Raw genomic sequence first — 21,796 nt, 5'->3', positions numbered from 1 at the left:
ATTGAATGTGAGTTACTGGCATTTATTTGATTTTCTACTATGGAAGTCAATGGCAGGGATGGGTCTCGTTAAAGCTTTAACTCTATCAATAATTTAATAGATTTAATCGAGTATTTAAACTGTACTCTTATCTGTACTTTTTGTAGTTTTTTTATGAATTAACAACTCTTAGTTTTATTATTACTTTTTAAAAAGTAAAATAAAATGAAAGTGTAAAACAAATAAATACAATTTGTTTCTGTTGAAGGAGCACAGTTGGAGCATTTCTTATTGTGCTCTCTGCAGTTAAAAAAATCCTCTTTCAGTTGCAAAACGCAGTAAAACGATCAGCTGTGGCTAATGTTTATGTTTATCATTAACACATTCACATTAATGAGGTAACTGTGGAAATATTTATTAAACATAGTTTATTATTATTTATCTACAGTATGTGTACATACAGTGAAGTATTTCTAATGTTTAAGATGGCAACATGGTGGCTCAGTGGTTAGTAGCTAGGCAGTCGAAAACTTTGCATTTGTCTGCAGTTAATGCATTTTTGAAAAATGCTTAGCCAGATTGCTTGAGTTTCCGCTATAAAAAAACAACAACAACTTGTTGCAATGGCATTGTGAGTGTCCACTCGGAAAATAACTATACTCTTGACTGTTTGGCTCTCTTCACCATCTTCACTCTAGAAGCACAAGCTTACAAGCTGAACTTACAAGCTTAGTCTTGTGTTGTGTGTGTTAGGGCTGCACGATATTGAAAAAAAACTCACAATATTTTTTTTACTGTGATGTTTGCGATATGAATACAATTTTAACAGATGACTTAAATGTCTCTTTGTAAAGAATGCACAATTTTAGATTAATTGGGCTGATTTTTGTAGGGGTGATTAAAATACATACAAAAATGACAAGCAAAGTTAAATATGTATACAACAGAGCAAGTATACAAATTAAATAAACAATGACTTATGATTTTCTGAGGATTCAAACCGTATTCAGCAACAGAAATAAAATAATCACTGTATAATGTATTTCATTGAGTAAATATTTATAGAAAAGTACAATTAATCTTTAGGGTACAAACGTTTCATTTATTGTGCCCAAATGCATTAAATTAGCTTCAAATGCTAAATCACAGGCCTAAAAATCAAACGCAAATAATTAACATCCACTCCAAAGTTAAAATTTAATGCACCTATGGAAAAAATGATGCCACTATGTTGTGAACTGTAATGTCTAGTTAATTGTAATCATAACTTGACACTGCAGATTCTGCAATGTGACTATTGCACACTCGCACATTGCAATATTGATGCTGAAATGATATATTGTGCAGCCCTAGTATGTGTAAGCAAGCTCTGTGTGATTTAGTTTCGCCTGGGTCCGCTGTGCAAGCCACCGCTGAGTGCCATGCACCGCCGAAAACTGTAAAGGCTTTTATACCTCAATAGCTCGCCGTTATACTATTGGAACCAAGAAAAACATTTCTCACATGAGATTCCCAACAGTGCGGATGAATATAAAATTTAGCAAATTAGAAAAGGTAGTTCAGTTAAATTATGCACTAGCAATTTATTATTGACTACCGATAGCAGAACTGTTAACATCAGAGCTTATCGATACCTCTCTTTAATTTATCCATACCGATAAAGTTCCGAGTTTCTGTACCCATCCATAATCAATGGATACCTTCAACCAGCATTTTTAAAAAGATCTTCTTTTATGTTCAACAAGAAACTCATAAAGCCTTATATCAACATGTGGGAGAGGTAAAGGTCATTTTTGGACAAAGTCTCCCCCTCCTGAAGTGTAATGTAATGTGTGTATTCATATAGTGCATTTATCTGGTATGGCTATACATCCAAATCACTTCACAATCATGAGGGGGTTCTCCCCACTCCACCACCAGTGTGCAGCATCCACTTGGATGAAGCGACGGCAGCCACAGGACAACAGCGCCAGTGCGCTCACCACACACGACAGCCAATTCAGTGGATGGGGATGATTGAGAGGCCATGATGGGTAAGGGCTGATGGAGGGAGTTTGGTCAGGACACCAGGGTTACACCCCTATGAGAAGTGCCATGGGGTTTTTGACCTCAGAGAGTCAGGACCTCGGTTTAACGTCTCATCTGAAAGACAGCGCTCACTGACAGCATGGTGTCCCCTTCAATACACTGGGGCATTAGGAGTCGCACAGACCACGGGTTGAGTCCCGCCTACTAGTCTTACTAACACCACTTTCAACAGCAATCTAGTTTTCCCATGTGGTCTCCAGGTAGTGACCAGGCTCAACCCTCCTTAGCTTCAGTAAGTAACCTTGGGCTGCATGGTGATATGAAAATAGAAAGTGTCCCTCCACATTCATCACATCTACACTATACCAAGTCAGGCAATCACAGATCATGTGCTCAGAGCAACATTTTTTAGAGGTCAGATTTGTAATATAGTTATTAAAACATGTAGTAAAAAAGATGCTGTGTGTCATACTAATCTCTGGTCGCTGCAGAAATCTGCAGTTTAATATATCTTCACACTCTTTATTTTAAGGCCGTTGGGCCACTGAGATCAAAATACTCAGACAATTTGACAAATAAAGCTGGATTCCTCTGAGTCTAATAAAGGAAACAAACAAATAAACCTGCAAAGATCCTGTTCTGAAATCCTCACACACAAACACAAACACACACTGCACTCTGAGCTAAATTACAGCCAGGTGAAAACACTGAACAAGTCCAGGGCTGTACGCTGCCTCTCAGGTTCAACAATTAGCACTCAAGAGGGACATTTCTGCTAATTAATTCTGAATCTGTAATTAGTGGGAGAGATGGGGAATTGTGAGGAAGTGCTGAGAGAGAGAGAGAGAGAGAGAGAGAGAGAGAGAGAGAGAGATAATAATATAATACATATCTCTATACAAGATATATTATTTATATTTTATTTAATTATTATATATAAATATAATGTTTGTTTTTTACTACTGCTACTATTTATTGTGTTTACTGTATTTTTTAATCTTATATGTATGTTACTTATTATGTAAACATTATAAATGCTTACATTTGTATTATTTGTCATGCCAATAAAGCAATTATTGAATTCAGGCAATGCATATAAAGTAAGACCACTTGAAAAACTAAATATGCCAAACCACATAGACTCAACAGCATCTCAGCTTTGTTTTTGGAATTTTCACATGCCAACTCTCCCATGACAAATGGGCTGAGCACAAATATGAGACTGATCATTGTACCGCAACAGTTAATTTACAGCAACATGCCTCATGTAACCATATCTTTGAACAAATTCACCACAAACTAACTCAAAAATAGAAGAAAACAAAAACTAAAATGCACAAAACCACTTTATTTACCAAGTAGCACTTCATTTTACCATTCACACTCTTAATCCAGTACATTACAATGCACAGGAATGCAATAAAATGCCAATTTAGCTAAAAAATTTAAAAAACAAGTATAGAAAGATCGATGTAACTTCCATTTAACTGTACTTTAATAAAGTAGACTTCACTGAAACTGTGAAGATTTCTATTCCAAAAAAACAATTATTATTATTATTTTTTTGCAATAAATTTCTTCCAATTGCCACAAGATGTTTTATTTCTCCCTACAAACCAAACTAATACATTAGAATGATTACTGGTGGATCATGTGACAATCATATGACACTGAAGACCAGAGTAACTGCAGATGAAAATGAAATTATAATCATTTCAAAATATTAACTATTATCCATTTTATAAACAATGCTTCCTAAAAGTAAAAAAATAAAAATAAATAAATAAAAAACTTGACAAACACATGTAAATGTAAAGTATGTAAATTTGACACCCAGTGGTTGAACTAGGTATTGCACGTCTGATTCAAAACATGCAAGTGCAGGTTGCCAGATTGACCACACCAACAGGAGCGAGCCTGACTGAAATTTCTATTTTAGAAACAGCTTCTATTTCTTGGAGCGGATCAACAGAAAACTGACAATGATCATCTCAGGTACACCTCATGTGCTTTAATCAGTGTTAAATGCTAATAATGTTTGAATGCCATTTTACCTGACATTGATTGGCGTACTACTATAAGCAGCCGCAGATCTTGAAAATAAAATAAACCCCTTGGAATTGAACTGTAGAACCGTGACACATATCAGTGATTCAGTGTCTACATTTAATAATGTTAAAGGTTTAATATGTATTAATTAGATTATAAACCTAACCATTTCAGTGGAGTGCAGTGAGTGCACTATTCTGTGCTTCTGAATGGCTGTATTTAAATTTCTGTCACGTTTTGTCTGCTGCAAACAGCTAAATTGCTTATCACTGTGTATATCATCACATAGTGTGTTGTTAAGACACGGGGTTACAATGTAACCTGCTCACATAATGTTTATGCTTATATTATTTGCTAATTAATGTGGAACTCTGAATCTGGTTCTCATTTAGAGTCTGCTACAGTCCAGCAGAGGTCGCATTTGGTCGTGGATGCACACTTTAAGAGCTTTCCTGACTGAATGAATGAATGAAATATGCTATTTTACACAAAAGCAACCCGGGGTGCTGAAATATAGCTGACTAAACTGGCATTGGGTGGGTTAAATAACCAAAACAAAGACAGCCGCTCCGGCATGTAATGCACATTTTAAAAGCAGAATATCTGACTTCAGCATTGTTTTTCATGTTGAAGAATATTCACTTAGCGTATTTTCTAAATTTCTGCAAACATATTATGTAATAAATAGATTTATTTAAATAGATTGCATGTAAGACTTAATACTTTTTAAGGGCCTTACATTTCTCTACACTGATTTATCAACTTTTAATACTTCAAGACCCTGCGGACACCCTGTATTAAAAACCTGATGAATGAAAACAGAAACATGTAAACAGAGTCTGGAATTAGTCCAAAGAGAGCTTGCCATAATGAAAAAGCAGACTGATGCTTGGAGTAACAGTAAAACTGGCCTCAGAACAGCTCTATTGAATATGACACCACAGAGGCATTAAGAGTGAATGGACTGTAGTAACGTCACACCATTAACTGGAGCCCTGTGTAATCATCCTAACACTCGTAAAACCCTCCGTCTCCTCCTCTTTTGTTTCAGATGGGTGTGTGTGTGTGTGTGTGTGTGTGTGTGTGTGTGTGTGTGTGTGTGTGTGTGTAAAAGCCCTAATCATCTCCTCTGCTGTTAACGAGGCTCTTCATTAGCCTGACCTGCTGACTTTCTCCAACACACACACATATATACGTATATATAAACACACCACTGTTACCATGCGGACCACATGCTGGTGTCACTCTTGGCTCAGGACATCTTTATCAGCTTCAGCAAGAAAGCTTTTGGCACACAGAGCCCAGCAATTGACGTTTTATCAAACCCATCCCACAGTGTAAAAATAGCAACTCAGTGTGCGTGCGTGCGTGTGTGTGTAATCTGCATCTATCTCTCCATCTTATGACATTCACACAGCACAGAAAAATCACTCTGTGTGTAATGAGCCTTCGCTGGTGTGACAGAACACACCACAAACACACACGTTCAGATGTTAATGGTGATTTATGCTGGAGTGCAGATATTTCATAAAAGCACATATGTGTGTTGTAGGTGGAGTGTGTGTGCCAGTTTGTGAGCTGATCAATCATTTTCAAGCACGTCCACATGTCATTGTATAATTTGTTTGCCTTAAACAGTGTGTCGCCGATGTCCTAAATATTTGTATATGAGTTTTATTGCTTTCAAATCCAATTTGAGCAAGAAAGGGGGCATTTCCCATTTCAGGTGTGTGTTGATCATAAAGAGAGAAGTGGTAACAGAATCTCTTCTCATTTAAAAATGATAAACTCATCAAGATAAACTCCCCAGTCCTCCAATAAATGTATATTTGAAGTATTTAGTTTTTCTGAGATGCACATAGCAATATTATATAAAATACACTCACCGGCCACTTTATTAGGTACACCTGACCAACTGCTCATTAGGCAAATTTCTTATCAGCCAATCACATGGCAGCTGCATTTAGGCATGTAGACAAGTTCAAGACACGATCTGCTGCAGTTCAAACAGAGCATTAGAATAGGGAAGAAAGGTGATTGTTGTGACTTTGAATGTAGCAGACAGGCTGGTCTGAGTATTTCAGAAATTGCTGATCCACTGGAATTTTCACGCACAACCATCTCTAGGGTTTACAGAGAATGGTCTGAAAAAGAGAAAATATTCAGTGAGCGGCAGTTCTGTGGGTGGAAATACCTTCTTGATGCCAGAGGTCAGAGGAGAATGGCCAGACTGGTTTCAGCTGATAGAAAGGCAACAGTAACTCAAATAACCACTCCTTACAACCGAAGTATGCAGAAGAGCATCTCTGAACACCCCCAAAAAAGTGGAGAGTTCGTGTAAAGTTAAAGCGTCCCGGAACACAGTTAATGTGCCACATGTCAGGAATCAAACTTCACTGCTTCTCATGTTAAGACTGACACGAGATTTATATGAATACTATAAATCTATGCAGTACCGGGGCCTGAATGATGGATTAAATTAAATTAAGTTCATCTTTATTTCTATAGCGTTTCTATAATGTAGATCGTGTCAAAGCAGCTTAACACAGACGTTCTAGTAAATGTAAACTGTGTCAGTCCAGTTTTAGGAGTTAAAGTTCAGTTTAGGTCTGGTTTCATTTTGACTGCTGAAAGTCCAAACACTGAAGAGCAAATCCATCTTCCTGTGATGGATGACCAGTGTACTATACTAATACGTTGAGGTCAGACATTTATTAAGGGTTGTATTTAAAATGGATTTTATATTTATGGGTTTATTTGGTCAATTAATTCTTAGGCAAACTGGGGGGAAAAAAGCAACAAAAAAAAAGCACAAAAAAAAAAAAGCAAAAAAAAAAACTTGCAAAAGTTGGTCAATTTGCAGTAACACAAATGATGATAATAATAATAGTAGTAGTAGTAGTCAGTTTACAATAAGGATTCATTAGAAAAATCCTAGTTAATGTATTTAGTACCTTGAAATAACAATGAACAATAATTGTACCGCATTTATTATAGTTCAACATTTACTAATGCATTATTAACATCCAAAGTCAAGCTTGGTAACATGAACAATAAACAACTTTATTTGCCATTAACAAAGATAAATAAATAGCATAACAACTGCACTGTTCATCGTTTGTACATGTTGATAAAACTAAACTAATGGAACTTTGTAGAGTCACAATAATAATAATAATAATAATAATAATAATAATAATAATAATAATAATAATAATAATAATAATAATAATAATCATAATAATAATAACAACAACAACAATAATAATAATAATAACAACAACAACAACAACAACAAATAATATCAAACAATATATATGAACTCAGCACACTTATGAATCTCTAGATCTCCTGCAGTAAGCAGAACCTGTGAGAGGGTGTGTGCATGTGTGTGTGTGACGGATGTGTTTGAGAGGAGGATGGGGAGGCAGGTCTTCATCTTTTAGTCCATCAAACAGCTCTTGACAGCTCTCTCTGGACAAAGAGAGAGAGAGAGAGAGAGAGAGAGAGAGAGAGAGAGAGAGAGAGAGAGAGAGAGAGAGAGAGAGAGAGAGAGTATGTGTGTGTGTGTGTGTGTGTGTGTTATACGTGAGTGTGTGTCTCTGATAAGGGCCAGTGGGCTGCTTTGTCCTCTGGAGATAAAAGACCTGAAATGAAATCTGAAAACTGAAAGGACGCGGGTCCGCCCCAAGAGCTTACACTGAGAGAGGAGGAGAGAGGGAAAGAGGAAATGGTCAGAGAGAGAAAGGAAGAGAGAATGCACAAGCATGTGAGAGAAAGGAAACGGAAGCCAAAGACAGTCTCAGGTACTTGTGGAGAGTTTCACAGCTTTTCAATGGTCTATTGAACAGCAGGGCCAGAGGCTTCCTGTTAAGTACATCTGGATTAAACAACTGCTGCATCAATTTATCCCAACACTAATGATGACAAACTCACAGCAATCTTTATGGGAAGAAACTTCTTGATTTGAATTATAATGTGTATTCTCTACCCTGACCCCTAAACCCAACCTTTACAGCAAAATAACTGCATTACATTTCAACTTTATTCTGTGTGTGATTTATTATTATTTATTATTATTTAGCTGTTTCACAAATGGGGAGCAAAAAAATGCATTCAAAAAGTCTAAATTTACTGGTTTTGGTACAATTGGTTGTCACAATGGGAGGTAAAAAAGATGAGACACACACACTTAGCCATCTACATTGGGAAATGATATTTGGAAAAAAATGTATACTTGCGGATATTTACATATTATAACATACATCTCAAACTTTATGGGACAAAAAAAAAATAAAGGGTTACTTTAATTTAATACTAGTTTACTGCCGAGAAACTGCAGTGCCTTGTGAATTCCAGATATAATTTTAAAATGTAATTACATGAATTTTGTGTAATATATGCATAATCCTTTAATCTAATATAATGATATAATTTGGGTTAATATTCTTTCAAAATAGGTGCTAAGAAAGCATGGGTTAAATAAGAAAGCTACACGAGTTAAGAATTATTTTGAGGAAGGGTCACGTTAGCGACATACTGTGGTTACTACATAGTTATTGTAATAAAAAAACATTAATTATACACACACCGGGCAATTTATTATTTATTATTATTAGGTACACCTGTCCAACTGCTTGTTAATGTAAATTTCTAATCTGCCAATCACATGGCAGGAACTCAGTGCATTTAGGCATGTAGACATGCTCATGACAATCTGCTGCAGTTCAAACCGAGCATCAGAATGGGGAAGAAAGGTGATTTAAGTGACTTTGAATGTGGCATGGTTGTTGGTGCCAGACGGCTGGTCTGAGTATTTCAGAAACTGCTGATCTACTGGGTTTTTCACGCACAATCACCACAAGGGTTTACAGAGAATGGTCTGAAAAAGGGAAAATATCCAGTGAGCGGCAGTTCTGTGGGCGCAAATGCCTTGTTGATGCCAGAGTTCAGAGGAGAATGGCCAGACTGGTTGAGCTGATAGAAAGGCGACATTAACTCAAATAATCATGCGTTAAAACCGAGGTATGCAGAAGAGCATCTCTGAAGGAACAACAGGTCCAACCTTGAGGCGGATGAGCTGCAGTAGCAGAAGACCACACCGGGATCCACTCCTGCTAACTATGAACTGGAAACTGAGACTACAATTAGCACAGGCTCAACAAAATTGGACAAGAGAAGATTGGAAAAACGTTGCCTGGAAAAACGTTGCCTGGATGAGTCTTGATTTCTGCTGCAACATTCTGATGGTAGGCTCAGAATTTGGCGTCAACAACATGAAAGTATGGATCCATCCTGCCTTGTACTACGATTCAAGCTGGTGGGATTGGTGTAATGGCATGGGGGATATTTTCTTGGCAAACTTTAGGCCCATTAGTACCAATCGAGCATCATGTTAACGCCACAGCCAACCTAAGTATTGTTGCTGACCACAGTGTGCATTCCAGCAGGATAACCCGAAATGTCATAAAGCGCGAATCATCTCAGACTGGTTTCTTGAAGATGACAATGAGTTCACTGTACTCAAATGGCCTTCATAGACACCAGACCTCGGTTCAATAGGGCACCTCTGTGATGTGGTGGAATGGGAGATTCGCATCATGGAACTGCAGCCGACAAATCTGCAGCAACTGCGTGATGCTATCATGTCAATATGGACCAAAATCTCTGAAAATTATTTCCAATACCTTTTTGAATCTATGCCACGAAAGATAGCAGTTCTGAAGGCAAAAGAGGGTCCAACCCGGTACTAGTAAGCTGTACCTAATAAAGTGGCCGGTGAGTGTATAAACACAATAGATACACAGAGAACTGGACCGTAGAACTGATTTTGATGTTTGTTGTTTTTAACATCAGCTTTGCTTTTTTGACATTTATTTCAATCTCACAAAGAAAACGACAGCGTTTACTTCTATATTGATAATTATAATAATAAATACATAAATAAAATAAAGGAACATTTACAATTCATAAAAGACAGATATAAAGAACAATTTAAAGAGCCTTGATTGACAGAGAACCAAAGACTGAACTTTAGAATGATAAATAGAAAGAGGATAGAGGGACAGATAACCAATGAAACGTATGGATGGATGGATGGATGGATGGATGGATGGATGGATGGATGGATGGATGGATGGATGGATGGATGGATGGATGGATGGATGGATGGATGGATGGATAGAGATAGATAGACTTGTTTTTAGTAGGTGTTTTTCCTGTGTATGAGAATTGAGTCATTCTGTTCACACACAATAGAGGGAAAATGAGTTGCAAAAAAATGGAGGGATGGATGGAGAGAGAGAGAGAGAGAGAGAGAGAGAGAGAGAGAGAAACAAGAACAAAGCATAGCAGAAAAGACAAAAAAAAGGTTTTGTAAAGGGACAAAGAAGAGATGTGACATTTACCGAAATAAAAAATGAAACTGGGATGAGGAAAGAGAGTCTCCAGGGAACCCTTCTTCAGAAGATACGAGGGGTGGAGCGCTTTGGGGGAAAAAAGGGTTACAGAAAGAAAAAAGAGAATATTGTGTGTGCCAGTGTGTGTTAAGGTAGTGCCGATATATATAAAAGCTGTTCCTTCAACTCTTGACAGCAATGAAGAGCCCAGTAGCCGAGACCTCCTGCTTTCAAAGAGCTTTCCTCTCCATTCTCACGGCACACACCTGTATCAAAGAGACTCTGTGATCTGCTCTGATTCCTGACACAAAGACAGAGATGGAGAGTGCCGACGTCTGGACTGGGAATGCCAACGATTAACCGACAATTGATTGTCAATGGTTTCCAATATCGATAAACTTTATTTGGTGGTTGATTAAGCATGGCATCATTAGCATACAAACAATGCACAGCAGACATGAGGGAAAAATGAAGAAAGCCCAATGTGTTTAATAAAAACTCTCCACTGCTATGACTGGAGACTGAGAATAGAGCATTACTTCACAGTCCAGGGTTGCTGTGTTGTGTTTTGTCTATGTGATGTACTCTAATGAAGTGGGCTAAATAGAATTAGCTTTTAACAAGTCATGGACAATCATGAGTAAACACTGGTCTTTTCGCTCGATTTTCCTATAATATACACAATTTTATATGAACATTTAGAAAGAAACTTTATATTGCTTACTGTAATGTGACAGAAACTATTTGCTCTCATGAATGCACATGCACTAGTAACAGTGATCTAAGCTAGCCATGTTTAAATCCAAAGTTGCTAATTAAATTTATGTGCAAAACATTTGCGAATAATGCAGTTTTCATCCAACGGCCGGAACGTCAGCATTTGTTTTTGGTCATTTAACCCACCCAGTGCTGGTTTAGAATTCTATTTCAGCATCCCGGGTTGCCTTGGTGTGATTTAATCAGTCATAAAGGCTCTCACAGTATGCATCCATGACCAAAATGCAACTTTTGGTGGACTGTAACAGCCTCCGAAATGAGACACATGAGAGTTCCACATGATAAATATTACATGAAATATTACAAACATAAACATTTCGCGAGCAGGTTACAATGTAAACCCATGTCCTAACAACACGCTACGGGACGAGATTTGCAGTGATTAATAATTTGGCCGATTGCCAAATTGTATTTAAATACGTCCATTTAGAAGCACAAAATAGTGCACTTACTGCACTCCAACAAAATGGTAAAGTTTATAATAAAATGAATACATAATAAACCTCTTTATCATTATTAACATTAACATTATCACATACAAATCATTGATATGTGTCTGAATGTTGCAGCAGATATCGAGACTCAGACCAGGCAACATTTTTCCAATCTTCTATTGTCTAATTTTGGTGAGCCTGTGCGAATTGTAGCTTCAGTTTCCTGTTCTTAGCTAATAGGAGTGGCATCCGGTGTGGTCTTCTGCTGCTGTAGCCCATCTGCTTCAATGTTGTACAGGTTGTGTGTTCAGAGATGCTCTTCTGCATATCTCGGTTGTAACGAGTGTTTTTTTTTTGTTTTTTTTATGAGTTACTGATGCATTTCTATCACCTCAAAGCAGTCTGGCCATTCTCCTCTGACATCTGGCACCAGCAAGGCATTTGCACCCACAGAGCTGCTGCTCACTGGATATTTTCTCTTTTTCAGAGCATTCTCTGTAAACCCTAGATAGTTGTGCTTGAAAATCCAAGTAGATCTGCATTTTCTGAAATACTCAACAACCATGCCACGTTCAAAGTCAATTAAATCACCTTTCTTTTCTTAACTGATGCTCAGTTTGAACTGCAGCAGATTGTCTAGATCAGGTCTACATGCCTAAATGCAAGATTCTGCCTTGCGATTGGCTGATAAAAGATTTGCGTTACAGAGCAGGTAGACAGGTGAACCTAATAAAGTGGCCGGTGAGTGTAGTTGCATGTATCATGCTTGGTGTGAATGGGCCTTGACACACAATTGATTAATTGATCTTTAATTTAAATGACGATCAATTACGTGAAATTGGGTAAAATAACATCCCTCTTCTGGATGGACACCGACTCCAGAACACTCAACATTGCTGATCCTTCTCTCCAGAGCGAACACCTCATTTGATAATCATGAGAGTCTCCGTCTCTCAATCACGCCATACAGTTAAGGCACTTAATAGCTTCTGTGACTCAATTTTGCATTACGAAAAATGATTGATTTTCTGTGAATCGCTCTTACATGAAAAACAGAGCAGCAGAAAGTGTCTTCGTCAAAATGTAAATGACACCAAAGGGGATCCCGGAGACCACACATGCATATATATACGGTCTGTGAGCCCGTCAATCCAATTCAAACCACTGACAAGCGTGCGACAGATGCAATCGCACAGGAGAAAGCAGATTCACGTTCGGCTCAATTAGCGGCGCGTCACCATCGCCACGCCAAAAGCAATCACTGCACCGATAAGAGATTATCTGTTTGAATGATTGACAGTCTGTCAGCTCCGCTCATCTGGAGAAAATATTACTGTTATCGACGACTCTTTCAAAGAAGTCGTTTGTGTTCATTTAAAAGATGCAATTATGGATCCAGAATTAGATTGCCAGGCAAATCAGGACTGTTTAATGTTAAGTTAATCCATGTGAGAAAATCTGTTAGCGATATTCTCTGAACGGCACGGCAGATCTTTACTTGGAGCAAGTGAAACTCCTGACGTCTGAATCTGATCGAAATTATCTGTCAAAGCGGAGATCCAGATGAGGCAATGAGTGCTGTCCAGTGTTCCTAAATCACAGTCATTCACACGTCTGTCTGACTGACTGACCAAAGACCACAGCTCTCTAAGAACCTCTCGCATATTTACAGCTCCCCCAGTGCAATTGAGACATGTTAAACATTCATTTATTGTACTGTCATTGACAGATAAAACAAAAAGATTCAGAGAGTCTTTAATCTTCAATAAATTAGTTTATAAATTAAATATGAACTGGGGTGTTATTTATTTAAAAATATATTTATTTTAAAATGTATATGTATATATAGGCATAAATATAAAAGAGGTTTTCAAGCATCACAATATTAAAAGTGTAATACAGCTTTAAATTGTAGAATGAAATTATAATGCGTCCTATTTAATTGATTTTCTGAGTAAAATTTTTGAGAAACACCCACACACTCTCACATTCACACTCACCACAACCAATTAGTTTGGGGAAAGCAAAGCACCTGGAGCAAACCCACACCAACACAGAGAGAACATGCAAACTCCACACAGAAATGCCATCTGACCCAGCGGGAACTTAAACCAGCTATGTTCATGCTGTGAGGCAACAGTGCAAAATATTAAAGAGGATTTGGGGGTCTCCAACAACAGGCTAGTATGCATTTAAGGCTTATTATATGCATTTATTTTTACCTAATTATGCCAACGACTCCCATATGATTTGTTCGGCTATTTATTTGTTTCCAAACACCTCCTTTGCCCGAGGCTAATTTGCGCGCATTGGGTCATTGGTGAGATCTGTGATTGGTCGATTGGGTCCAGCGTGAGACAGAGAGAACCGTCTAGCACAGTTGAAAAGTATTTAGCACAGAGTATATGTGTGAGCCCAATGCAGGAGTGCATTAAAGCAATGCAGTTAAACACCAGCATGTCACTCTACTCTTAAACCTAACCCCAAGTATTAACAACAACACACATACAGTATAACTATTTTGAAAATTGACCACACCGCGTGTGTGAGGAACAGCTGATAGTGGCCATAGCAAAGGCAAACGGCAGAGGAACACATTTAAATCGGTAAACGACAAAGCGCAAGTCACGTTTTTAACGTGGTTTTGGATGCAATATGTAAACAGCCCCAAAAAGATTTAACCTGAGAGATACAGTACAAGCACTGATCTATAACAGATAAGTGATTACAAGCCTTGTGGGGCGATTGTAAGTTACAACACACAAAATTAATTCAGAAAATGAGACACCATTTTTAATTACACTTACATGTTATGATCCAGAGGAAGAAGAAACTGTAACAGTCACAGACAAGCAAGGCCAAAAAAAAAAAAAAAAACAAAAAAAAAACACACATAATAGTCTCTGCTGCTGCTCCCTTTATTAACAAACTGCTGACGAATCCAGTGCTGCAGCGTAGGTTATTGTATCAGAAACCAGAAAAATAAAAAGAACAAACACAGCACTAGGTTTGCTATACTGTGGTATCGTTGTAAAAATGAACTTTAACCCTTTAATCCCCACAGCCGAATTTCCATCTGTTAGTGACCGTCATCTTCGTGTCATGATCAGTCCCGTGATCCCCCGTGCTCCGTTAGCGTTGTAAGGGAAAGGTGCGTTCATGTTTTACTGAATCCGGCACCACATATTTGGTGATTTACCGTATCGGCATCGATGCGTTTAGGCAAAAAGTCCAAATCCAACACAATCTCTTTTTTTTGACTCAGAGTCAACTATTAATTTCGTTAAAAAATCAACAGTTTTAAACACAGTGCACTTGCAGATTTAACCTTCAGCTGGATGTTTTCATTCACTTGGTGCTTTGTTACACACTGCATAGAAGTTCATTTTCAAAAACCCATAATATGGGCTCCTTAAAAAGTCAACTAATTTATTTGTATAGTTAAAAATATTTTGGGTTCCAAATAATATACCAACTTATATATTCAATTTATTTCACATTTTAAACCTACTGTACCTTACCCCAACAACAACAACAACAACAACAACAACGGAAAATGACAGGTGAAATTCAAACTTGGAAAAAAAAAAAAAAAAAAACTATTTTAGATTTTCATATTTCGCAAGTCATAGCAAAGAAGAAGGAATGAGATGCTGACAGGAGGTGTGTAGTTTCTCTCTCTCTCTCTCTCTCTCTCAGCTGCTGGAGGGAAACAGCTGTTAGTGATGCTCAGTGCATTAGAAATTTATAAGAATCGCCCTGAGAAGCTGCCAGCGCTTGTTTAATAAGAAAACAGTTCCCCGCAGACTAAATGCACATTTCCACTGCCTAATATTTACACACTCCTTGATCAACAAACGGACAATAGGTTTGCACTTAAAACAGACAAACAGGATTTATAATTGGACAGCTGTAGACCTGGCCAATGTCACAAGTACTTGAAGAGAGACAAGAGTGTTGGACAAAACCTTTCTGAGGACAATCTGTGATCTAAAAGCCACCGGCTCTTCCCAAAATAAGTCCAGCTCATGTTGAAGAATAACAGAGCAGGAGGAGGAATCTTTTTGCCTTGAGCAAACATTTCAGGCGGCTCATTGCGGAATTCAATACAGTACCAACACAAAAACTACAGCAGGATGTGTCAGAAAGACCTCAATTGCTCTAATGTTAGTTTAGGTTACCATCTCGGGTCGCAAACATGCAGATTAATGCACTTTATTTGGGTCTGTTAATGTAATATATTTCTTTCCAAGTACATGTAAAGTAAATCTCTCCAATGGCATATCTGGATTTCAGCGGAAGGGGATTTATTAGAGCACATCGGACAGGTCAGTAAGCTATTAGAAGATATAGCACACACACATACAGAATAAGCCAGGAAAGTAATATGTTTGCACAAGGATGTATTTGATAAACCGAACACACTGTGGACTCAGCATTCCTCAACGCTGGCCTCAATCTGAGAGAGTTTAACCTATGTTAAGGTCCCTGGATTCTCTCCCACAGGTCTGTATATTTACAGCATATACATTAGCTTCAGGAGATTAAAAGGTGAAAGGTTGACTTCGATGACAATTGAGAGGCAGTATTTTCATTTCCTGGGAAGATGGCTACCCAAAACAGCTTGTCTGCCTCTATGCTTGTCAGTTCTCTGCAAGAAAAAAAAAAACTGTCTGATCATAACCAGGCTCCAAAGAAACTGGATAGGCATAGAGTACAAAAAGAAGATCATTTTGATGTTAAGCTCAGTCAGATATTGTTTCTTATTGTGGATCTAAACCAAATTCGACAAACAAACAAAGAAGGTCAGAAAGACAGACCGATCAACAGATGGAATGACAGATAGGCTGACCAATTGGCCTTAATGACAGACAGATGGAGGGCTGACAGAATAACAGAAGTACTGTCAGATAGACAAATGAAAATACAGACAAATTGCCAACTGACCGACAGAAGAACCCAAAACACATCCACAAGCAAACTGATCGACTGACAGACAGACAGACAGACAGTGGGACTGACAAAATAACCTACAGATGATGGACCATCAGATCAACAAACTGACAGGAAGCTAGATGGAAAAAAACGACAGATTGACTGACAAAAATAAAAACACAAACTGACAGACAGACCAACAGAAGAACCGACTAACAAAAAAACTGACAGACCGACTGACAGAAGAACCAACAAACAGACTGACAAACAGAAGAACTGACAGACAAACCCACAGAAGAAACAACTAACAGACAGACTGAAGAACTAAAAGACCGACTGATCGAAGAACCGACTAACAGACTGACAGACAGAAGAACTGAGACCGGCCAACGAAAAACCGACTAACAGCCTGACAAAAGAACTGAGACTGACCGACAAAAAAACGAATAACAGCCTGACGGACAGAAGAACTGCAACCGACCGATGAAGAACCAACTAACAGCCTGACAGACAGAAGAACAAACAAACGTACCAACAAACAGAAGACCTGACAAATAGACTGACAGAATAACAGACAAACATACTGACAGACAGACAGACAGACAAAAGAACCAACAAATGAACTGACCGACTGACAAAAGTATTGACAAAGACAGCCAGACAGATGGACATGCAGATAAAAGGAGTCAGACAGCATGACAGCTAGTCGGACAGGCTGACTGACAGATGATTCGACAGATAGACCGATCGACAGACCGAACAGTAAACAGGCCATTCGACAGACAGTCATATGGATGAAAGGACAGATCAACAGACGGGACCAACAGATTAGTCCATTTGACAGATGTATGGATAGACAGAAGAACTGACAATCGGATAAACCAACCGACAGTAAGAACAACAGACAGCTAAACCAATGGACAGACGAAATGATAGACAGGCCAACTGACAGATGGAATGATAGACAGGACAATCGACAGACAGGCAAATGGATAAAAAGACAGCTCGACATACAAGATCAGCATAGATCAGATAGTCCGTTCGACAGATGGATGGTTGGACAGAAGAACTGACAATCGGACCGACCAACCAACCAACCAACAGTAAGAACAACCATCAGACAGATGGACCAACAGATAAACCAATCAACAGATGAAATGATAGACAGGCAGATGGATGAAAGGACAGATCAACAAATAGATGGACGGACAGAAGAACTAAAAATTGGACTGACCAATCAACTGGTAGTAAGAACAACCAGCAGACAGACAAAATGATAGACAGGCTCTGTAATGTAATGGGCAGCACAAATGTCTCAATACCTCAGGCTGTTAATGTTGTCATCCACTCTGCAGATCTCTCGCACACCCCCATACTGAATGTAACCCCAAACCATGATTTTTCCTTCACCAAACTTGACTGATTTGTGAGAATCTTAAGTCCATGCGGGTTCCAGTAGGTCTTCTGCAGTATTTGTGATGATTGGGATGCAGTTCAACAGATGAATCAAAAATCTACCTTCCGACACTTTTCCAAATGATCAACTAGAATTCAAGTTATTCTTTGTTGCTCTTACAACTGGGATCGATGACAAGACTTTTGTCAGGTAGTGTTGAGCATGACAAAAGTCCACCATTCATCCACAGTTTCACACATACTTGTAGAAGTGCTATAATATTCACAGTCAATAGTGTATCTTGCTGTGATTAGGGATACAGTGCTACTTATTTATAATTGGAAGAATTCCATGTTCAGCGACATCCCATGTTACAGAGTAAATTCCATTTAAATGACAGGACTCTGTTTTTTCACAACACATAATTCTAAGGGTACTATATATGCATAAAAAAGACATTGAAAAAAGAAAGAAAGAAAGAAAGAAAGAGAGAAAGCTTTGTATAAATGAGAGAGAGAGAACTTTTGATTGCAAATCTGACCATCTTCTTCTCAACTATCAGTCCAAATGAAAGCAGAATATCAATGGCGCAACTAACAAAGCCCTCACGCACAAATAAATACTGTAATATGCCACAAAGTTATCAGACTCAAACAGACACCCACACACACAGGCTGGGGACTGTGTCGAGTCCAGGGAATGCCGATCCAGGTAAGCAGATTATAGACACACACAATACCACCTTCTGTTCGTCTTCCAGGAACAATCCGGTCCTCTGGAGCATCCAGGAAACACACACAAAACAAAACCTCGTCCACGGCCAAAAAATTCCTAACTCAGCCCAGCACCTGCTCCTCTTTCTCTCTCTCTCTCTCTCCTTTTCTTTCCTCTCAACAATAAAAGTCATAATTCATGCTCTCTGTTGATCAAACCGAGACGCTGTTACTTTTACTTACATCATTTGAAAATCACAAAGTTCCAGCTGTAATCAGGCGCTTGTACGGAAGCCTGTTGAGCAGGACCATCAGCAGCCGTGACGTTACAGCGGCTTTCATCATCCCGGCAGACTTTTATATTCAGGGAAATTGGGGGAGCAGAAGCAGCAGAACTCCTGCCATGGGAATTACAGGTGTGACTGTGCCACTGCGTCTTTTATTGCGATGAGAAATAAACGCATTCTTTGAGAAGAATGTGCTTGAGACAGATGAACTAAAGAGGTAGCAGAGTAAAGGAAAAACGTTCATGCGCTTAGCATTTAATAGGGGATGATGGGATGGGATTCCACCATCAAAAGTGTCCTCCTACATAAAGAGCCAAAATAAAAATCAAGACTAAAGCACTTCTCGCCAACATGGTGTCAAAAACACCTTCTGTCAGAAGCTAGCAGGGTGTTTGACAGGGAAATGAGGGTTTGGATTACACAAGTGCTTTAGATGCCACACTGAAATATGTGAATTACTGCACTAAACAAAGGACGAGAGAGAAGCCAACTTCAAATCCTCCTGGGAACTTCTTAACAGCTCCGAAATGAGAAGTACATGACACTTCAGTTTTTCAGATCACAATCATTTCAGATATCCTCTTTTCACATTTTTGAATCTCTCCATCTAGCCATTCTATCATTAGGATCTATCCATTAGTCATCTAGCTATATTTTCATCCATCTATATATCAATTTATCATCCATCCCTCATCCAACTATAATATATAGTTCACATCCATCTTTCTATCTATGTAACATTTATCAACATCAATCTTTCTATTCATCCCCCAATCCCTTCATCCTCCTATTCATTCATTAGTTATCCATCCATCCATCCGTTATCCATCACCATCTAATTATTATATTTCCCATCTATCCATCCATCCTCTTAACTATCTCTAATTTCATCCATATACCCATCCCTCCATTCTCCTATGTATTTATTATTCTGTCTGTCTGTCTGTCTGTCTGTCTGTCTGTCTGTCTGTCTATCTATCTATCTATCTATCTATCTATCACCATCTAATTATTATATTTTACATATATCATCCATCCTCATAATTATTTATAATTTTATCCATTTACCCATCCCTCTATCCTCCTATGTCAGGGGTGGCCAACCCTGTTCCTGGAGAGCCACCTTCCTGCAGATTTCAGTTGCAACTCATATCAAACACACCTGAACCAATTAATTAGGACCTAAACACCACTTGGTAATTACAGGCAGGTGTGTTTGATATGGGTTGCAACTGAAGTCTGCAGGGAGGTGGCTCTCCAGGAACAGGGTTGGCCACCTCTGTCCTATGTATTCATTGGTCATCCATCCATCCATCCATCCACCCGTCTGTCTGTCTATCATCCATCACCATCTAATTATTATATTTCCCATCCATCCATCCATCCTCTTAACTATCTATAATTTCATCCATTTACCCATTCCTCCATCCTCCTATGTATTCATTGGGCATCCATTCATCAATCGATCGATCTATCCATCTATAAGTAATTCATTTATATTTTTTTCCACTTATTTCAATTTATCTTCCATCCATCTTCTAATTATGATTTCACATCTATCCATGCATCCATTCTTTCATCCTCTTATCTATCGATTAGTCATCTAATTATACTTTCATCCATTTACAGTATGTTAATTTATCATCCATCCAACCAATTTGATTATATTTCACATCCATTAATCCATCAGATATCAACCGTAGCACAGGAATCGATCTTAGCTGTAACACCAATCTGTCAATCCACAAATCCATCCACCCATCCTTTCATCTTATCTATCCATTAGTCCTCTAACTTTCATCCACTTATAGTATGATATCAACTAATCCATCCACCAACCAGTTTGATTCCATCTAGCTATATATCAATTTATAATACATCTACAAATTATATAACACATCCATCCTTCGTGCTTCATCCATCGCCTTATTAATGTGTTAGTCATCCAACTATATTTTCATCCATTTAAAGTATAATATCAATTTATCATCCATCCACCAACTAATTTTATTCAATTTATCCATCTAAATGTATTATCCATTCATCATCTAATTATTATATTTCACATCTAGCCATCCATCCATCCATCATGCTTCATCTTATTTATCGGTCATCTCAAGTCATCTATCTATACTTCCATCAATGTAAACATCAATTCATCCACCTATCAACCAATTTTTACACATCCATCACATCTATTTTTCAATCTATGTAACAGCCAATCTTTCAATCCACTCATACATCCACCCATTCCTTCATCCTCCTATTTATCCATTAGTCATCTATCCATCTATACATTCATCCATTTATTTATTCATCCATCTACAAAACCTTAACATTTTCTAAATGTTCAGGTGTCTACATCATATCATCTTCTAACTAAACGTTACAGCAGTGGACCTGAAAGAGCAGTGAAAGGACCCTAATGCCAACTAAAGCACCTCCTGTCGCCAAACTGAAAATGCTATGTGTAATAAATTTACTTTTAATGATTTAACAGTGTCTTACAGGTGGTTTGTCAAACCCACTTACCTATGTAGTGCACACTCTGAATTGTACAATGTTTCCCAAGATGTACAGGGTGTTTAGGAAGGTGTCTGGTGCATATGGAGAGTAAAAGATTGTCAACTACAGGAGGTTTGTCAAGCCCACTCACACATGTGGAGCATTGTACAATATTTCCCAAGACGTATGGGGTGCTTAAGGTGTCTTATACGGAGAAAAAGAGAGTATGTGAACTACAAGTGGTGTGTCAAGCCCTCTCACCTGCATGAAGCACACTGAAATTGCAGAATGTTTG

At 38.2% G+C, this 21,796-nt stretch overlaps 1 protein-coding gene across 13 annotated transcripts in view; it reads right to left on the bottom strand.

Annotated features, from left to right (window-relative positions):
• Window positions 1-21,796, bottom strand: part of msi2a (musashi RNA-binding protein 2a) — a 285,008-nt gene that overhangs the window by 93,477 nt on the left and 169,735 nt on the right.

This window comes from Danio rerio, chromosome 10 (assembly GCF_052040795.2).
Source record: "Danio rerio strain M-AB ecotype USA chromosome 10, GRCz13ab, whole genome shotgun sequence".
Classification (NCBI taxonomy): domain Eukaryota; kingdom Metazoa; phylum Chordata; class Actinopteri; order Cypriniformes; family Danionidae; genus Danio; species Danio rerio.
The sequence above is the reverse complement of the archived record's forward strand: the minus strand, read 5'-3'. Positions and strand labels throughout refer to the sequence as shown.